The sequence below is a fragment of the Eurypyga helias genome, unplaced genomic scaffold (assembly GCF_000690775.1).
Source record: "Eurypyga helias isolate BGI_N326 unplaced genomic scaffold, ASM69077v1 scaffold11388, whole genome shotgun sequence".
NCBI classification, from domain to species: domain Eukaryota; kingdom Metazoa; phylum Chordata; class Aves; order Eurypygiformes; family Eurypygidae; genus Eurypyga; species Eurypyga helias.
Window position 1 is genome coordinate 1,909 of NW_010267590.1, and position 12,364 is coordinate 14,272.

The 12,364-nt window shown below is 38.1% G+C and overlaps 1 protein-coding gene across 1 annotated transcript in view; it reads left to right on the forward strand.

Moving 5' to 3' along the window:
- The window catches only part of TTC7B (tetratricopeptide repeat domain 7B), a gene marked incomplete at its 3' end in the record, with an annotated part of 70,815 nt that overhangs the window by 159 nt on the left and 58,292 nt on the right, over positions 1-12,364 (forward strand). The window lies entirely within an intron of this gene.

The window sequence follows — 12,364 nt, forward strand, 5'->3', positions numbered from 1 at the left end:
CCCCCCCTCCCCCTTTTAGGTTTTGTATTTGTGTGTGATCTAACTGGGCATTATCATTTTTAGCAGTTGTGGATTGTATAATCATAAGGCCTCTTATTACTGAAGTAGTGAAATTTTGATTGTAATAGTAAGTCTGCTCGTATTTATTTATGTATTGTAAAATAGTTTAATCAGAGTATATTAAACAGAAAGCATTTTATATTTTTACTTAGTAAATGTGAGAACTTAAAATACTGTAAGATTTAACTATTTGAAATTTCTTTTTCTTTATTATTAGAAACTGTTAGAAAGTGATTGACAACATATTGAATCTCTTGATTTTTGTAATTTTGATTTTGTAATTTTTTTCCAAATCTCTTCAGTTATCACTTATTTTAACATTATGCTTCAGGATAAATGTGCATGAAGATCAACAGTATGTATACAAGTATACAATCTCCATTCTACCTGCTCTATAGATCCTTTTAGATTCTGCATGGGAGATCCTTTATAATTTATTTTAAATAAGTCTTCCCTGGAAAGCCTAAAAAATAAATTCATATATTACAGAAAATGGAAAAAAGGAATACAACTCTCCATTTTTAAGAGCTTCAAAACTTAAAAATAGTTTTTAAGTACATTTCTGACATTTGTTGTTGAAAGCACATAGTTGAAAAATTTGTTTGCAGGACTTCTTATTTCACCAGGAAAACGTGATTTGATTAAAATACTGGAACTCTTGGTAGGACTAGTGTTTTGCAACAAAAATGTTTCTTATTCTTCAGACACATGAACTGGACATGAAGGAAAATCGTGCAGTGTCTGTAAAGGGTTAGAGATTTTAATGTGCGGATGGTAGGGTGACAAAAGGCTATCCAAGTTTCCAAACCACTCAGGGATTTCAGCATGGAAATGATCATAGAATCATAGAACGGTTTGGGTTGGAAGGGACCTTACAGACCATCTAGTCCCACCCCCCCTGCCATGGGCAGGGACACCTTCCACTAGACCAGGTTGCTCAAAGCCACATCCAGCCTGGCCTTGAAGACATCCAGGGATGGGGCATCCACAGCTTCTCTGGGCAACCTGTTCCAGTGCCTCACCACCCTCTCTGGGAAGAATTTCTTCCTGATATCTAATCTAAACCTCCCTGTTTTCAATTTATACCCATTACCCCTTGTCCTATCACTACAGGCCCTGTTAAAAAGTCCTCTCCCAGTACCCTTGTAGGCCCCCTTCAGATACTGGAAAGCTGCAATGAGGTCTCCTCGGAGCCTCCTCTTCTCCAGGCTGAAATCATGATCACTAAGCTTTTGAAATCTCATTCATAAAGTAATAGAATAGTGCTGTAATAACATGTGATCTGGGAGTTACATTTTAGTTCTGTTTTCATTTAATTGCAAGAGGAATGGCATGTTCTGAAAGTTAATTTTTTTTCATTTACTGGAGCTAAAAATAAAATTTCTGTTTTCAAGCCTGCACAAAAGATAAATAAAATATATGTAGTGAAAGAATCCCAGTGGCAATCATGTTATGAATAAGCTAAAAATTCCAGAGTTTAAAGGATTTTGATTTAAGGCCAGGAATGGAAACAGTCCATTTAATCTGATGTTGTGCCTAAAAACAGATTAGGATTAATTAAGAAAACAGGAAACAACCCCACAAATAAGTTGTGCGGTGAGCTGTTAAGGAACATCTAGCCCATAGTAGTGTTTTTCCTAGACCATGTAAACTGGTCTGGTGTGAACTTTGAAAGGTTGATTGTATTCCATGTGCACTTCCATCCTTCACAGTGAAGCTGTTGGATTCCTATTACCTCCTGCATAAGCATATAAACTTTTTTCAGCCTGGTCACTTGAAGTTTACGAGCTAATTACACATTGTATATTTAATTTTAAATTTCTTCTTCCTATTTCATTGGCCAGTGCTACTTATTTCTGTGGTATGAGAGGAAGTGAGTTGTTAGGAAATATAGCTCTGTGCCAGTCATTATTTTACGTATTCCTGCCATTATATCCTTTAATTTCCTTTCTTAATTTAGACCTATCCCGGTTCTTTCAAGACTTCCTAATATGGTAATTGTTGCAGGCTGCTACTTATGTTGCTGCTTTTATGGGTCCCTTCTTTGTTTTTTTTTAGCTTTTAACTTGGTTTTACCAGAATTTGAAATATATATTTTTTTAATAGTGACAAATTTACATCGTGCATTTTAATATATTACAGACTCTTTGCTTGGTTTTTGAATTTGTCATCTCTCCTGGTGTTAGGTTTATAGAAATCAGATGCAAGATCTTTCCATTAAGCTTTGCAACATACTTCAAGTTTGAATTTAATGTAAAATTGTAAAGATTATATGAACATTTTTAAGGAGAGAAAATGTAGATATCTTTAATGTAGGCAGTTTAGAAACAGAAGCATTTCTCCTCTTTTTTTATTAGACTTTCTTTGCAGTTGAAGCTGTAGATGTTAACAGGGCTTCAGTCCTGTGGAGGAGGCAGGGAATAACCAGAGTTTATCTGCTTGTGAGTAATGGGGGAGGAGATGAAAAGTGTGTCTATCTGTTTTTACAGGCAGACTAAGTCCGCTATTCGTATTGCAGTGCAGTGGAATCTCTTGTTTGTGTATGTTCATGAAGTGAGGCTGACACTCTGAACAGCTGAATCTGAAATAAAATTCTTTTCACTGAACTATAACCTGGCATTGGTTTCAGTCAGTTCAGATGTTCCCTTGTCACCAACATGGTGACTATAGTAGTTTATGGCTTAGAGCATGCTTAAAGGTCTGGGTAGGTATCTATGCATAAATGATATGGACTTTTTGGTGGGATTTTTAGACTTCAGTTCCACTCCAGTAAGTACTAATAAACGTCTCTCTGTCTGCTGGAGAACTGAATTTCTCTGAAATCCTTTTGCTGTGGAGTGGGTTTTTGTTGTTGTATATCTAGGGTTCAGTTGGTTAATCATGCTTTTAGTTACACTTTTTCCACTGCAAGTGGAAGCATTTTTTCTGTGCATGTGTCAGTCACAAACTAGAAAAGCAAATAAGATAACTTGAATATTAGCTGGAGAGCATAATTTTAGCAGTAACAGAGGGAGTATTCCTGCCTACCCAGAAAGCCAGTTGATATACTTGAAGTTTCCCCTTTATTCACTGACTGTACAGAGATCTTCTTTTAAGCCAAGCAATCAAGTTTTTTAGAGGATTAAGTGACTATCTTCCAGGTATGCATCATCTTGTATGAAAAACTAGAAAGTGTTTGAAACCTAACTTAGCCTAGCTGCTAAGTGCTGGCATTTTGAAAATACATGGAAAAGCAATTATCTCAAAAAAAAAAAAAAAGTGTAAGTGGCAATAGTCTGAACAGAAGAACATTATTTTAGTGCTCTATTAAGACATAAATATGAAATTAATGTTCTCTTCCAAAATGTACGGAATTTTAGTAAAGAATCAAACTACATACCCTTTTATCACTTGGGATCAGAGGAATGATTCAGCTTGGAAATGAGTAACGAAGTTGAGGAAGCTGTTCTAAAAATTAAAGTAGGGTTTATGTGCTTTTTAAAAAACTTAGAGATATGTACCTTTAAATGTCTTTCAGGCTGATTACGCAGCTTCCATTTAGTCTAGTAGTTGCTTTTTACTTTCAAATTGAAGGAGTTCAAAGTCCTGATGTTGTTCCAGGAAAAGCTATGAGCACAGGGACTTTGACATTAATACTTTAACGTAGCTGTTTTCAAGTAAAATGCCCCTGAGAGAGAAAGGACAGCAGTTTGTGGAGGCAGTAATCCTTCTATCCTAGTATCTGATTTGTATTCATGTCATGAGATAAACAAGACAAACTTAAATTGTAAATAGTGTTTATTTTTGAGGTAGTAGTATTCAGAAATATAATGGAAGTGTATGTTCCTGTTTCACAGAGACGGAGAGGATGGTGAGGCACTGGAACAGGTGGCCCAGAGAAGCTGTGGATGCTCCATCCCTGGAAGTGTTCAAGGCCAGGCTGGATGAGGCTTTGAGCAACCTGGTCTAGTGGAAGGTGTCCCTGCCCATGGCAGGGGGCTTTAAACTGGGTGATCTTTAAGGTCCCTTCCAACCCAAACCATTCTATGATTCATGAAATCCAGACTTAGCTAACGTTCAGATCTCTTTTTTTGTCTTCAGTATTTCACACCCTGTCCAAGGATATTGGTCTGTCAGAGTCCAGAATCCAGTCTGCAATTTGATCTGTCTCATTCATGGTTCACATGCTGAATCAAAGCCTGAGGAACCAGGGCCAGATCTGTACTCCTCATGGTGCCATTCTCTGTGCTGGCACAGCTGCAGTGAAGCACAAACTTCATGGTTTTCTCCATGAAGTTGTTTCTCAGAGGCTGGCTTTTTCACAGTAGAAGATTAACACACCCCCCGCCCCAAACCAACCCAAGCCATCCAATTTTCCTGCATATAATTGATTTTTATTGGGTTACAAACTGTATGAAAAGCACAACAAAAAAAACCCCTAACATTGTTTATGTAGAAGTTGTTTCTTTTATTTTTTTTTTCCACCATAACACAAATAGGAATAGCATAGGAATATAGCTTTAATGTTAAGTGAGGGTGAGTGGATGGAAGCCAGTTTATAAGTGCTTCTGTTGCACATATTCATAGAATCATAGAATGGTTTGGGTGGGAAGGGACCTCAAAGACCATCTAGTTCCACCCCCCCTGCCATGGGCAGGGACCCCTTCCACTAGACCAGGTTGCTCAAAGCCTCATCCAGCCTGGCCTTGAAGACAGCCAGGGATGGGGCATCCCCAGCTTCTCTGGGCAACCTGTTCCAGTGCCTCACCACCTCTCTGTGACGAATTTCTTCCTGATATCTACTCTAAACCTCCCTGTTTTCAATTTGTACCCGTTACCCCTTGTCCTGTCACTACAGGCTCTTCTAAAAAGTCCTCTCCCAGCTTCCTTGTAGCCCCTTCAGGTAGTGGAAGGCTACAGTGAAGTCTCCTCAGAGCCTTCTCTTCTCCAGGCTGAATAAGCCCAATTCTTGCAGCCTTTCATCACAGCAGAGGTGCTCCAGCCCTCTGAGCATCTTTGTGGCCTCCTCTGGACTCGCTCCAAGTGGTCAATATCCTTCTGATGTTGAGGGCTCCACAGCTGGACGCAGCACTCCAGGTGGGGTCTCACCAGAGCAGAGTACAGGGGCAGAATCACCTCCCTCGACCTGCTGGAGCACTATATATACCTATACAGTGCTCACAGCTGGAGATTTTACAGTGATGAAATCCAGAAGAGGATTTCTGTAATGCTTGATGTAAATGCATATCAAGACACTGTATGAGTAGCTGTCAGCTCTGTTAGAACACAGTGCTAGCTACCCATCACTCTGAATCTGCTGAGTCTTGCTGTATGCCCTACACAGTCTCAAAACAAATTGGTCATCAAATAAAAGAACAGAAAGTAAGATGAATTTCAAAACCACTGAAATCCTACAAGTATCTCATTCTTTATATGTGAGATACCACTGTTGTATTGGAAAGTAAACTGGAAATTACTTTTCTTGCAGTTTTCAATACAGCTTTGTCCTGGAGATAGCTGCTTTCATGTTTGTGTAGTTAGGAAACTGAGGCAAAATATGTTCAAGATAGAGACGAAAATCACTGTTCTGTGATTGCTAACAACAATACATTTTCAAAGAATACTCTAATGTCTGTCATATCAGATGCTTTTCTCATCTTTACTTAAGATACTATTCTTTCTTTGTTAGTTTTCATTGAAAAAACAGAATCTATCTGATTGTGAGGGAAATTATTCCCTCAGATATTCAGAAAAAAATAATCTGTCAACAATGCTTTCTCTTTCAATTCATGCATTGTGTGTTTACTGTTCAGAATTGTGTCTTAATCTCACCATTTTAAAATAAGATTCCACTATGAAGTTATAGGTAGAAAATGTGGCAGTTTTACATGGAGGACTCAGGTGGATATAAACAAGAAGGAATTACTTTTATTCAAAATCATCGCAAATAACCTTTGTAATAATTAGTTATACAAAGCACTGAAAGAGTAATATTAGTATCTGAGTTTATGGTGAATTTTGATAATTTTAGTAATTTGCAGTTGGAATTCTGACTCTAGCTCACTTTTTTTGAGAAGATATTCGTTTCTTAGCCCCTGTGCAAGTCTTGCTGACTGGTTGTTGCTCCCTTTGCAAGCATCAGATTCAAGGTCTTGGTTTTATGTTGTGTCGTGATGGACAACAAACAAAATGGTATTGGAACCTTAAACTGGGGAGGAAATATTTAGCGCACTCCACGTGCTCCCCTCAAAATATTTGCTTTACTGCTGTATTTAATACTCTTGGTTTTATTTCCTTCTCTGGTTTTGATATTGTTCTGAAGAATACTGCTTTGCATACTTGGTATCACATAGCCTGGCGATGCCAGAAACTTTTTTTCCCCCCCCCTCTTCCTTTGGAACTTATAAGATGGATTCATAGGATCATACAGGTTGCAAGGGTCTCTGAGGGGCCATCTGGGCCCAAACCCTGCTCAAAACATGGCCAGTGTAGAGCAGATCACTCAGGGCCCTGGGCAGTTGTTCTTCATGCTGCCAAAGATGGAGATTCAAATTCCGGAAAATTTTGGGGCTTGGGTGTTTGTGAACAACATTCATGTGATATATCACCTGAATGTGAGCTGAAGTAACCTACATCTAATGGTCTTTCGAGTCTCTTTCTGTTAATACTGATTTTTCTCTAAAGACAGTTAGTTGCTGTACCTGATAATTATTTTCAACGAGAGATTTTGTTCTATGAATGTAGCATTTTGCCATTTCTGTTGACAGTTTTAACATGGAGCTTTTCAGTGTTTTGAATTACTGTTTACTAATTACATTGGTTCTTTTTTCTGTTGAAGTCATGTTTTTGAACTGATTAAAAGATATGGAATCTGCCAGATTTAACTGCAAAAATGTTAATTAACTGTGTTAACTTTAAAAGGAGGAAGTAAGCAGGTAGGAGGACTAACTAATGCCAGATTTCTTTATGATAGTAGTAGAAAGTGATTTGCTTAATGCTTTAAGCTAAGTTTGCCAAGGAGAGAGTGCATGTATTCTGGTGGTGATAAAGGGAACTGGCTTTTGGAAGAACTTGAAGACAATTACGTATAGAGCTTTTAAAATAAAAGGTCTAGTGCTAAAAGACAATCCATCTCTATTTTAAATGTAATAACTATTCGTAAACTCTTTTTGCAAAGAGTTACCAAATTACGTTATCTGACTTTTCAGCACTATCCTCTTAAACTGTAGCTAGTGGTGTAGCAATCAAATCGTACCAGTGTGTTCATATTAAAAAAAATCAGTCAACAGAAGACTGGAATAGTGCTAAGAAAAGGTGAATACTGTGAAGGTGGTTGAGGCTGTGTGGATCTGTTTTCACTTGTTACTGAGATGAAAGGCATTTATCAGTTCTTTTCAAGTTATCGGTTACTCAAATTATTTCCTTGTCAAACAATTTACAAAGTTGTTTCTAATCCTTTAAGGTAAAAAACAGTATTAGACTGACCAGGGTGAGTATTCACTGCTGTGAATACCTTGAAGACATGGTATGTGTTACAGAAAGGCTGGCCACCAGTTGAAGCTTGAAAGGCAGGCAAGCTTTGCTTTTATGTATTCAGGTGAATACTGGAAAATTCCACTTCCCGCCTCCCAGTTTCCACATCCTTTCCTTTTGAATATGTAACTGCCAGGGTAACATGTTATACAGTCGTTTACTGAGGAGTGTGTGCAATTCTTAATTTTTTTTCTTGTTGACATGCAGGCATTTTGGTGTTTGTACTGAGATAGTTTTGTTTGGGTTTGGTACAACTCTTAGATCTGACCTTTTCTGCCTCCCAAATTCTCCTTCCCATGCTGGCCCACTCTCCCAAATGGCCTTTTTCTGATCTCCTGTTTGGGACACTGTAGTTTAAGCATGAGAAGGTGAAAGCAACACCCTCTCCCCTGGGTGTATGGTAGCGCCCTTCTGCATTTTATTTCTCTCCTGTGCATAAAGCACAGTGCGTATGTATACATGATTCTGACAAGATTTCAGTGCCTTTTTGTTCACCATATCCCCACATTGCTGCAGCGTGGGTATTTTAAAACAGAGTTTCTTTGGAAACAAGTAGCTCCTCAGAGATTACATTCAAACAGACACGTCTGGTAAGCAACTCAGCAGTGAAGTAATCTCATTTATTCCACTGTGATATTTTTATAAGACTAATGGCAGGATATTTTATAGAGGTGGTCTGATGTTCTCCTTCCTGAAAGAAGTCTTGCTGTACACCTCATGCTTAGGAACGCTGCATGAATTCTTACCTGCAGTGTATGAACAGAGGAGCAGTATAAAGAAAGGTCACTACTAATAAATATACTGCTTGTATGTTTTAAAGCGTTTACACAGGCTTTTCTTTCAAGTAAGTGTTGTCCCTGTCTGTAGCTACCACTCATACTGTGTCTGTTGTACATAGTATGAATTTGGGACTTTTGGGCCTCTTTCCCAGTCTTCAGTTATATTAAACACTGGTTCATGATTGATTTGAAGAATACAGAAATAAAGGACAGCTTAGTAAGCATTTACAAAATCACCATTGTGTGCAAAAGAGGGAAGGAAATCTTGTCCTCCATTCTACTTTGATTTAGTACAGCAGCCTGACAGCAAATACAACAGGTGGCAATTAAAGACAAAGCCCTTATTAACTATACTGATGAATAAATGGCACAGGAACAGCTCAAAGTAGTGGAAAACTGTGCATGTCCTTCCAATTTTAGTATCTCTAGCTAACCAGAAGCAGTAGCTGCAAAATTAAACATCTCCAGGGGTTACCAAGAGAGAAAAATCAACAGAGCTTTGATAACCTCTTGTTGGCTTTTTTTGTTTTGTTTTGTGGGTTTGGTTTTTTTTTTTCTTGGTGTGTGGTGGGGTTTTTTTTTTTTCTTTCTTCTGTTTTCTTCTTCTTTCTCACCTGGTTCGTTGTCCCTATCATTTTTTTCACTTAATGTATTGCTGTTGCCACACTGCTGTCCAGGTTACTATCCTTTGGCTTTCATGCTGGACTGGTGTACAGTGTCAGTGAGTCCCCCGTCACAGCTCAGCTTAATTCTTCCCGGGTGCTGCCCCCAGTTTGCTTTCATGGCAAGGACGGCTCTTTACTCCTCTCGCCTCTTCTTGGGTGTCAGCCCTGAGAAGGGTGAACCACATGCAGTGCTCAGGGTTCGGCCTTGTTTGTTGTTGTTCAGCACCGTCTGTGATGAAATTTGGTCGGTTGTTTCAGATCAGCGCTTTGGGTTCTGTCAAACGTTACACTTTTGAGGCATCCCAGCTGTTTTGTTCTGCTTAAAGTCTTGCATCTTATCAGTATGCTTCCTTTATGGTTCCGCTGCTGATTTCTGACCTTTGAATCCTTAAGTCAGGTAAAACCTTGCCCATGTTGGTCACTCTGCTGAAGTTTTCCACGTGTTTATCATGCTTGATATTAAACTGAGTGGCCTCCTTGGTCTTCAGTGTGGTATTCTACTCAAAACCACTGTTGGTGCCACTTGTTCTTCCTTCTAGTTCTGTAGGAGTTTTTATATTTTCCTTTAAATATAGATGCAGTGACTTTAGAGTTTATGACCATACAAATTGACTGATGTGTAATACAATATTAAATATTTACCAGAGTAAGTTCTATTTACTTCATTCTCTCTGTTAACCTATTTTCTTAGTAAAACTTTCTAGCATGTTCAGCATTTTTTTCTTATGTATTCAGAAATGGGCTTTTTTTGTTTATGCTTTTCTTTGGCATCTTCTTAATCTACCCCCCATTCTTCTTCCTCTGACTTGGAAGGAGAAACTTGCAAAATAATAGAGGGTTGAAGGGCAAGGCTTCTAATGCTCGCTCTCTCCAGTAATTGGAGAAGTCCTTTTGTGAACCTGGTCTTTGTTCCTTAATAGCTGAATCTGGTACTCACTGTATACACAGACACATATATAGATGTATATAGTGTGTGGTATATATCCGCTTACGTGGAAGAGCATTCTGAGGGGAGCTGGAGTGGCGGTGTTAAGAGAAGTAGTAAACAAAATGTGTCGTGTCCTGACAAAGTGGAGTTACCCGCTCTCGTCTTTCTTATGCCTACACTCCTGGCATACATTTTTATTTGCTTTTTGCTGGTTCAGGTACTCTCTGGCTCTTCTGTGGGCTCATTTCATTCTCCAAAACAGCAGAAACAAACAGCAAAGGAATTCTAGTATTCTGTCATTTTAGTGAGATAGCTTATTTCACTGGAAGGGGTGATAATGGCTGGTGGGGCTGTGAGAAAAGATAGGACCATGCAGGTGGAGTAGGAAGACATGAAAACAGGAAGAATGGTGGGAAAAGGAAACAATCACCAACAGAGGAGAATAGTGGAAGTGAGACCTCCCTCTTTAGGTAGTGAACCATTAGGTAAACTTGGCTGCCAGTGGAACTGCAGTCTAGGCAGTAAGTGTTTGCATTTTGAATGCATGAATGCAAGGATTGCTGCTTGGTTGGCCTGTTGCAGATACTTGGGCTCGTGTAGCTGTAGTGACAGACTGGAGACGTTTCATTTAGAAGCCCAAACGTCAATCAAGAACCTTCAAGTATCAAGCAAACACATTTTTCTGTAGTGAATTTGAGATACCTGGGATTTTTCTTTCTGCATGAGTTAACAATGGGTAAAACAAGAATTGTGTCATGATGCCTTTTTTTTTTTTTTTTCAAGTGGGCTTCAAAGAAGAGTAGTTCAGATTCTAGCAGGAAAAAAAGGATTTTCTACATGTAATGCAGAAAGTAATACCCAGTGATAATGAGTCTAATGTGGAAATCATACAACATTGTGAGAATATGCAAAGTGTAAGTATGAGAGGAAAGGAAGAGAGGGAGACCTGAGAAGGAAAACAACTGTCTGAAGTTGAAACTTTAGGAGATGGATGTCTAAAACTTACCAGGATGTTTGCTTGAGGAGACTTGGGTTTCATTAGATCCATCAGTTTTCTAATTGTGGATAAAATTATGCTTTCCCTTCCCCCTTAAAGCTGAGGGAAGGCAAACACAGATATTAGTCACAACCATCTGAAGCATCAGCAGTTGTGCAGAAGACTTAGCGTTGTCCATTTGGTCACACCTTTATGAAAGTTATTGCAGAAAGTGGTACAATTTCAGTCCTTTTTAATTATTTTTTTTTTAAACTCACCTTTGTAGGGCTATATAAAGAAGTTGTTTTGGTATGGTAAATGACATACTTCTTTATTAAGATGATCTGCTACTGCTAAAGAGTTACTCTTTTGATTTGTCACATTTTTTGCTTTTCGCTCGTTTATTAACTTGATTCAGTGTAAAATAATTTCTGGTCTTAATACTGTATGAATTACTCTTAATTGGCCAAAGGTTATTAGATAGAGTGTATGGATTTAAATAAATGTTGTGTTTTTATGTAAACGTGTTAATTATACCAAAGTTACTGAAATGCCCCTGTTCTAATTGGCATGTGCCTACCCTTACTACTTCCCTTTAAAACAAATACCTTTCCTTTCTCTGCTATTTGAATTCTTGGGAGAAAACCCCAAACTTGAAAACTTACAATGTATCATTTAGTTTACAAACATTGCATTTCTTTTTCTGTATATAAATATAGAGAGAGAGAGAAAGAGAGAAAAAATGAGAGAGAATGTGCATTTGGGAAGAGGGCTCAGTTCCAAAAGCAATCTCTATTTCATCACTTTGATCAGGCGATCTAGATTTCATTCTTGTTTTTTCTTCTTTTAAAACATGAATATTTTTTAAATGACATACTACCTCAGCAATGAGGCCTGTTTATTGGCATGGCTCTGGATATACTTTTCTCTTTTAGATGGGAGAAGTACTAACAATTTACCCACCGAATTACAGAGCAGGTGAGGTTTGGTCTAAGATCACAAAGCATAGGTTTTTCTAATTCCATGTTTAATCTATAAAAGGCAATGTTAGACTAAATATTTGGTGGTTTAATTGATAACCATAAGGGAAATGCGTGACAAGCAAAGCTGTCCTCGCATTAATGGAGAAGATATTATCAAAATATGCTGTAAATACAAAGTAAATTACTCTTATCAACCTTTCTGAGGTTAAATTTAAAACATTTTTTTGTAGCCTGTTTTGAGTAGATTGGGATTAGATCTCACTCCCTTTGTTATAAGGAATACTGTTTGGTTTTTTATCCTAACATCTTTCAAATACAGACTGCTTCTCATTGGGCAGTTTCTTTCATTCTTTTCTACTTTTTTTTTTGGTGTGTTTTTAAAAACACAAAGATAAGAAGTATTTGTCTGGGATATGAGGTTTATCTGGACCACCAGTACCAAAGCACTGTATTGCCTGATG